Consider the following 9,658-nt stretch of genomic DNA (forward strand, 5'->3'; position numbering starts at 1 on the left):
TTTTACGTTGCTTTTTACTTTGTAGTTTAAAGTATTAAAAATAACTGAGTGTCATTACATTAATCAGAGAATAAATAAAATGTAATGTAGTAAGTAAGAAAATTAGATGTCCGTTTTATTATTGTAAATGCAATGACAGATGTAGTAAATGATATGACGGTTGATCGGCGGCTTTCTGAGTCCAAGGCTGTGGGTTCGATTCCCACTACTGGAAAATGTTTGTCTGATGAACATAAATGTTTATCAGCGTCTGGGTGTTTATCTGTATCTTATAAATAATTTATGTACATTATTCATAAAAATATATTCATCAGCCGTTTTAGTACCCATAACACAAGCTACGTTTACTTTGAGACTAGATGACGATGTTTGTATCATCGTAGTATATTGTTTTTTTGTTTATTTGTAACTTATGCAGGACCGGATGGCTATATCTGGGTATAGCCTGCCAAAATTTTGCAAATTATTAAAAAAATTGCTTTTAGCTCTACCTTTTATCTAGGAGAAACACCTGAAAATAGTTTAATAAAAAAAAATTACCTTTGCACGACTCAGCTTAGTCAAAGTCCCGGTTAACATTTTTTTTAAACAATGCTCAAAGCCAATAGCATTTTGATTCGATAAAATATAACGCCCATTTCACAAACAAACCGGCAGTGCTCTTTTTATGTGGAACCATCAATACAATTGACGATTATGGGATATCGCGTATCTACAAAGATATCCTGATTTAATTGATAGATAATGCTAGATAAGATAGAGAGGGATTCCTTTTAAAATAAGTTGAAGGATGACTGTAGAGTAAAGAAATCACTGCAGCATATTTTGATATGATAATAATATTTCTTTTCAATGTAAATGAAGCGGTGATAGCTCAGTGATTAGAGTTTCGTCTTCACTATCGTGTCGCTCTTCGAACTCAAAACAAAAAACCCTGTGTTGTTCTTGTTCAAGACCCCGGCAAGCACCTCCGAATATTTTCTATGTAAAAAAAATGTGCGAATGGCAATTAAATATGGTTTACTTTTACGGCGAAGGTAAGGCATGTCTAAGAGTTCTCCATTATATTCTCAAAGGCGTGTAAAGTTCGCCACGAACTTAGCAAGCGTGGTGGACTTCGAAACCTTTCATATTCTGGGAGAATTATTATGAAAAGATATCATGATATCCATTATCGGGCTTCAGTTACATGAATTTCTTAAAAAAAATTGAATTCTATTAATTTTTTTTTTACGGCGAAACATGGACACTGACAGCGAGGCTGATCTACAAACTTTAAGTCGATGTATGGGTAAGAGCTATGCTTGATCTTTCTTTGAGGGATAAGGCCCGCAACGATATGATTTCCCGAAGAATAAAAGTAGCCGACATAGCCCTTAGGGCGAGCACGCTAAAGTGGCAGTGGGCTGGTCACGTTTGTTGGAGGACCAATGGACGACAGAGTCGAAAGGTCCTCGAGTGGAGACCGCGTCTCGATAAATGGAGTATCGGGCGCTAACTAGGTGGAGCGACGACCTTCGAAAAGTGGCAGGCTTAGGCTGAAAGTAGGAAGAGTTGAAGCTGCTTGAGGCCTATGTCCAATAAAAAATGATGATATTTTTCTTAAATCTTATTTAAAAGTAATGCTCGCAGATTTTGGTGCCGTTTTAATTTGAATCCAAATTCAAAACGTGGCTGTGGATTGATTACCAAACGGACAGCAAAAGATTTTGTATTCCAAACCTCATTTAAATACAAAGCAGATCTCAAATTGTGTTCAGCGTAGCTACGGGATACCTCTACACGAACAAAAACCGCGTCTCTGAAATCTTTTGCTCATTATACAACAATAGGTAAGCTTCACGCGTTGATTGCATGACGTGATTCTTAGATTAGGTACCTATTGGGTTATGACTTTCATATTATTGTTACGTGCTAGAATTCAATGATATGGAATAAGAACACCTGATTACACTTGTAAGACTTTAATTTTCTCTTCCATAGAAAGTTCCAGAACACACTTCAAATCGCAGATCAATCGTAGTGAAGTCAATTGTTTATTGATTTACCATCTGGTTTACATTTAAATATATGTGCCTTCCTTAATCCTTATATATATATATACATATATATGTAAACCAGATGGTAAATCAATAAACAATTGACTTCACTGGGTACGCAAAGAAAATAAATAGATTACGTAAGGGATGACATTCCTACATATTAACTTGAAACAAAACCGAGACTGTAGGTAATAGAAAGTCTTTTGGTATTATAATGATTGATATTCATTTACGAAACAAGTTTGAGATATCTATATATATAAAATCAATGCCCCTTTTCGTTGTAATTTTATAACTCAAGGGCTCACCTATCCAAACCAAATGTTTAGGCTTTGTTCGGACTATTAAAAAGATGGTTAATGTGAAGTTTGCACAAAATCGGTTGAGCGGTTCTTCATTTAACACATTTTTTGTAACTAATATATTCAATAAATGGCGGATCATTTTGTTAAAGGGGGCAAATTGACAAATTTAAATTTCAGATGGGGATTGTGCTGTCAAATTGGAACTCTTTTCAGTGTTGACAGTATCAGCATGTTGTTATGTCATTCATGAGGTCATTTAATTTTGGACATGCTTCGATTAAAGCAAGTTGTTTTTAATATGATTTCAATAAGAAATTCATCAAATATAACCTCACTGTATTGATGATGATGTTAATGTGTTTTTACACATTATTATACTATAAAATTATGCATCGGTAGGTCTACAATAACCTTAAGAATCATGTTGTAAAAGCGTACTCAACCCCACAAAGAAGTTCTGCGCCTTTCGCAGACGATATGCAGATATCACTAATTTATGTCCGTTTCTGTTAAGTTGATTTTTAATATCAGCTTTTTGTTTATAAAGAGAAATATTATTTTGTCTCACAAAGACTATCTATACCTACTTATAATAAATCTGTAACTGGAAGATTTCTGTACATTTAATATATTTTAAAAATTTTGACCGGGGTATGTTTTTTAGTCGATACTAAGTCCAAAACAGATTTTCATTGAATTTTTGTCCGTCTGTCTGTCTGCCTATCGGTCTGTTTTGGTATAGGTACCTGATATTCCGGGTCAACCGGAATCCGGGTATAGGATACTTTTTATCCCGATAAAAAGTAAGTTTCCTCCGGGAAATACGATGAAATTTTTTATCAATTTTACTTCATAGCTCCGTTAAATTTGAATCGATCTTGGTTAACTGGTACCTATTTTAGTGTTAATTTTTTTTTCTCTTTTGCTTTTTAAATTTCTTTTGTTTAGCGGCTAAATATCACAAAATTTGGTGGTAAACAAATAGTGTCTTTTGTGTTATGCTTGCTGAGTCAGCCTTTAAGTGGGGTGAACAGCATTATAAAACAATTGTTAAATGTGTCCATATATTAAGATAGGTTGTACGTTGGCTTCCTAATAAGTAAGTAATAATTTTTAATGAGAAATTTTGCAAAAACTGCAATAAATATCTTTTTTGAGAGCGTGTGAACATACGACTACTTTTTGAAGTTGACTCATTCGCGTACGAAGTCGCGCAAGTGTTGTGTATTTTGCCCTCTTCTTAATACTTTTTATGCATAACATATTGAAAAAACGCGGTTGCTTTTTTTTTGTCGGCACGATTTAAATAAAGGGGTGGCATAAAATATGAACCTTTGTCGAACTTCTCACTTTAACATTTCAGAATGTTCTAATCTAGGAGCGAAACGTTTCAAGAGAGCGCAATTTCACAGAATATTCGCGTGAAGTGGCGTATGAAATAGTAATATGTTGTTCTGTTTTCTTCTAAAACATTCTTCACATTCAGACAAATGTACCTATTATGAAAATTAAGCTTAATTGGCTATACTCCGCGAACAGCAGGAGAATCTGCATGGTGTAATTTATAATTACTTCAATATGTATACTTCACACCAAACAGATCCTCGGCAATGTACCCTCTACGCACGTTTCGCTCCGAAACCAGAGCATCCGGTGGTGACAAATTAGCCAAATGCAGTGGCGTGCATAGAGGCATGCACAGGGTATGCAGATGATATAAAATGAAGACAATCTCCAGTTCGAGTTATAAAAAACTTAAGGATAGGCATTGTAAAAGTTATAAAAAGCCTACCCTTAATTATTGTTTTTATGCAATAAAGTTTTTTTTTTAAAACTATAATAGACTAGCGCTTGACCACAATCTTGCCTGATGGAAAGTGTAGATGTGGCCTAAGATGGGACGCGCTTGCCTAGAAGATGCCTATTCACTCTTGTTTTAAAGATACCCAGGTTGTTAGAATTAGGAAACACAGAACTCGGTAGGGTGTTCCAAACCCTAGCCATATAACAATTAATGAAGATGCAATATATTATATATATTATATTAACAATATAGGGGTGAAACCCCGCCCGGTGCCTTGTACTGCGATGGTAGAATGGTGAGAAGGGGATGAGATCGTAAATAAAAAAATAAAAATATAGGTAGTTAGGTACGTATACGTTACACGTTAACTACCTATATTTTACATTGCCACTTGCTTTTATGAACTTTACTTATCTAGTAATAAGGTTTTTTGTAAAATAGTAGCCAAAGGGGCGATTACAGTCGTCTTAACTTTTGTTCTTCAATTTTACCTGAGATCAATAGTATTAGAGATGAAAAATACGCGGTGACAACCATAACTTCTGCTGTTCATAAGCTGCATAACTTTTATCCTGTTTCCATAGCAATCCGTGACACAAAATACGTGAAATACAATAAAATTTTTATTTTATTTATTACAATAAAAAGTTACGGTCCTAGATCACATTGAATAAACACACTCGTTTATTCGAATACATACAATTGAAAACGAAATTTGTGCGAGATGTTAGATGAGTTAGAGGTGACATTTTCTTTTAAAAGTTACTTTTATATGCAAAGTAAAATATACGTTATTTAAAATTATAATCATTTCCCTTTTCCTGTCATGAGGATTTTTATCGCGTGCGAGACCCGATCATGATGAGGAAAAGAGCCCTCAATTGAGTACTAGTTAAACTTTACTTTGGGCTCCTATTAGGCCTAGACCCTTTTTCGACCGAGTTGCCTTGGTCTTCCTAACGTGCACCACCAGAGCAGACACCAGGACTGTAAGTTTTAAAGTGGCATCCTTGGTAGTTTAACTGGAGCCACGTAAGTGGAAAGTAAGTACGATGTAAGAAGGCCACGTAAGTAAGATGGCCACATGCTCCATACATATTAATGGTTGCGCCACCAGCGGACCTTTGAATTATTTGCGCAACCAAATGGACACCAGGTGGGAGTTATTCTGTATACAATATAGCTGTTTTTTATTTTCAAATTTCAATTTTTTTTTATGAAGTTCAACTGGTTGCCACCACTGTTTTAGTGACAATTTCTCCTTATGTACACGAAATAATGTTATATTTAAGTCTAAACAATCTTAATGGTTAATTGAACTGTCTTCAAGGTTAAACGATTTTGCGATTCTAGAGCCAATAACATCTCCTTGGTCACCCATAAATCTTTTATACTTGCCCTTCCTTTAATCCTCCCTAAATAGCTTCGACTGTCATCTGTAAGAGTTCGATAGCAGCTTTATTAGAGACACAGTAATCTCCCCATTCAAAGGCCATTGTCAGAAAATCCATTCGTTTCCTATTCGATCCATTACGAATCACGGAGTTAGCGAATAACGTTTTGAACTTGAAGATACTGCTATAGGTACATTTACAGTTGAGGAGGCTCGTATAGGTAGACAAAGTCTAGTGTCGGCATGTCGCTACTATTCCTTTTCTAAAATTACCAACAATTCACCTTTTTTACGGGATGATGATGATTCGAAGACAAATATGAAAAAATGGTGACACGAAAGAAATACGGAGAATCCTAAACGTAATTTGTCTTAATATTTTCATGCTAAAAAACCAGACTTGCAGATCAGATCTGCAAAAATCCGGAACTAATCGTATAAATTCAGAAATTGCTCCTGCCGAGTTTGAACCCGGGTATTCCATAATATATTTTATGTTATACTCGCTATTGTCCGTTATCCTGTCTACGCTTTTTCTCTACAATCCAGCGGGAAACGTTATATTTACCTTTATAAAAAATATCTTATGTAGGTACATCTATAGAATGCTATTATTACTACTGCCAAACTAATACCTACTACTGCTACTACTACTTTTGCTACTGTGCCAAATTACATTAACTTAGGCTTAGTAGCTAATATAGGTATAGGTAGGCATACAAACCAATATATAAACGGACAGGTACACTTATAAATAGGTAGATTGCGAGAAATAGAAATACAAAAGTTCTGCGCAGACAACTTTTTGAATAGCTGTTAGTTCACAAATAATATGTACTTTACAGGATTGTTAAATGCTTAAACACCTTACTTTCTACATAATAGAATAGGTCGGGACCTAAAAGCCTTAAAACTGTAAGAGTTTGGAAGTTAAACGACTGACCCAAACTAAATGAACTTTGTTTATTTTGTTATAGCACTTTATCACTTTATTATTTACGCTATTGTAGGATTTAGTTAAAAAAAAATCTTTTTAGTAAGGGTTTTACAAATAAACGTGGAATAAAGTTTATTTTTTTTTCTGGTAAGTGATGATGCAGTCTAAGGTGGGAACGGGCTAACCTGTTAGGTGTATGGCAGTGTTATTAAACCCTAGAGTATGTGTTTAATATGTTGGTTGTTTTGTAACAATATCAATATTAAAATAAAAAATAAAGTAGTATTGCAGTTTACTAGGCTGTATAAAAATAGTTATTAATTTAAGGGTAATTATATATCATTTTAAAACAAATTACCAGATGATTATCCTTGGAATATCTCTCAATAAGTTTATATAAAACGTAAGCTTATAGAAAAATCCTATTATAATATTAAGGATTAGATGAATAATAAAAAAGCTTGAATTGCTTAATATTAATTCGACTGTGAGATGGTGATAACCAACAAAAAAACCTGTGTAAGTTTGAAGTTGGCTCTTCTTAGACCAGGGCGCGTTTGGAACCCTCCCAGCTTTAGATTTAAGTTAACGAATGTAGTTATCACCATCATCTAAACATATTATATTTATAAACGCTGCATAAGTGCCTGTTATAACGTCTACATAATTAAAACATTTTTCAATTTGTATTAGAATTCATAACTGCCACGGGTTTTACGAGATATTGTACCAGAAATTTGGTGGGGTGGTAACTAGCCACGGCCGAAGCCCGCCAGACCACACCAGATAAATATCGGAAATTATAAATTCCCAATTTGCCCCTGCCGAACCCTGGACCTCTCACTTAAATCCACAGCACTCACCGCTGCGCCACGGAGAGAAATTGTGTGTTTTGTCACGCTCGTACATTTAAAAGTTGTTGACGTGTGACAGAACACTGAAGAACTTTTTCGACGTTATTCGACATTATTATTGTATTGTAATTATTCGGTATCATATTTGTAATACCCTAAAGATTTTGGTGGTAAATGGTGCCAATAATTCCGACGTACACACATCTCTAAACTAAACTATCCCATCTAATAGCGGAGTTAGTCAGTAGCAGTTATATTATACCTATCTAACCCCGTAATACTCCTTATCGATTCCTACGCGGTGGTACCGGAACGTTAAATTGTTTAGTGACACGTATTTGTCGGTGGGTTGGTAACTAACTACGGCCGAAGCTCACCAGACCAGATAAAATTCAGAAATTATGTATTTTCAAATTTACCTTGCCCCGGCAAGATCGGACCCGGGACCTCCCATTGAAAACCACAGCGTCCACCACTTCACTAGGTTGGTCGTCAATAAACCTTTAAATTTTGCTGTATTTTTCGTTATTAAAATCGTCTATTTGACACATTAATTAGGGTAATACTTAATCAAACTAATACTTAATCTAACATTTATTATTCCCAGTAAATACGAAAGAGGAAATTCGTACTTTACTAATGAGAACATCTTAGATAATAATGTAACTAAAAGTAGCGTCATTATCCATGAAGTATTTTTTGGACCGCCCAATAAGACTTCTTCTCGCCATGTTTCAATGTTGAAGATTCCGTTGCGAATCATTGCCAGTTTTAAGCAAGATGTTTTTATAGTTCCTTTTTCCGTAACCATTGTTTCGTCTAGGTCTTAATTTTTTTATAGTTAGGCAATTTACTTAAATTGCTGCTCCAGTCTTTACGAGGAAGGTAATAAAGGTTATTATTTTTCCTTTTTCAGCAAAGATAATTTATTTTGATCTGCACGATATTTTGCGGGTTATTAGAGTATATGAATAAAGTATATTTGGTCTGTGACTGGGTGACGGATTTTTTATCCTTATCATCGTCATAACTTAAAACGCATGTAACTTACAAAAGTTAGAGGTGCGTGCTGGAATTCGTACTTGGCACACCGAAAGTGATTCCGATGTCCTGATCACTGGACTTTTATTTATTTAAACTCTTTATTTGTATACCACAACATTTAAAATATAACAAAAACAGAAACATCGAAAGAAGTAGTAATACAAAAGGCGGCCTTATCGCTTAATAGCGATCTCTGCCAGGCAACCTTAGAATTAGGAAAAAAAAAGAAGAGGAGAATAGACTGCTGGTGGTACAAATATTAAAATACATACATGCAAATAACTACATGCTAATACATAAACTAGTGTGCACAAATAGATAAAAAGTAAAAAATATAAAAATAAATAAATATAAAAATAAACTAATATATATAATAACAACACTTACATAATTAAATACTTTAACATACAATAAATGAGTAAGTACATATATACATACTATTATACATACTTTTCATCAATGTATTCACATAAATTGATATAACCCCTCCCTCAGTACTGACGATCCGACATACATGCACACAATTTGTGTCCCACTGCTGGGCAAAGTCCTCCTAGGACAGACGATTTCATAGATGGGTTCATGCTACAAAACTCTCCGACTTATGGGAGAGAAGACCCGAGCTCAATCGTGGGACGTAAACGGTCTGTAAAACATGACAAATCATTAGACTGATTATTATTACTAGTTAGTTATACTAACCGGAACTCCCATGAAGTTGGACTCTTTGGTTTTTTGGAATTTCCTAACTCCGCACTGGTACTAGGAATTATATTGTATCGAACAGTCTGATACAATTTTTTTGGACCGACACGGATATAAAGTTGAACACGCTCATGACTACACTAAAAAGGCATTTGTTTTGTCATAACCTAATATCTAGACACAGTCATAAAGAATAATTAATATGAGAATATTACGTTGCTATGGTAAAATTTAAATTGAAAAAATTCAAGTGCAAGGTGAAAATTATCAGAGCGCGAGACCGAGCGCCCGTGGAATGAACTGACCTTATAATATCTGCTAAGAGTAGATCACGCGGGAGTGTACCACGTTCTTGAAACACTACTTAAGCCATGGCTTACTACCATCGCTTAAATCAGTATTATTTTCATATTGTTGATATTTTATTTCTAAATCATAATCCTTCTTTTTAGGACGTCAAAGTTCTTTTACAGCAGTATTTGACGAAACAAACATAGGCCCACAAAAATAAATAAATGGAAAACCATCGTCTATATACAGATCGACATTTCGCAGGGCATGCAAGGAACACGTC

Source organism: Pararge aegeria, chromosome 20, assembly GCF_905163445.1.
Source record: "Pararge aegeria chromosome 20, ilParAegt1.1, whole genome shotgun sequence".
Lineage (NCBI taxonomy): Eukaryota > Metazoa > Arthropoda > Insecta > Lepidoptera > Nymphalidae > Pararge > Pararge aegeria.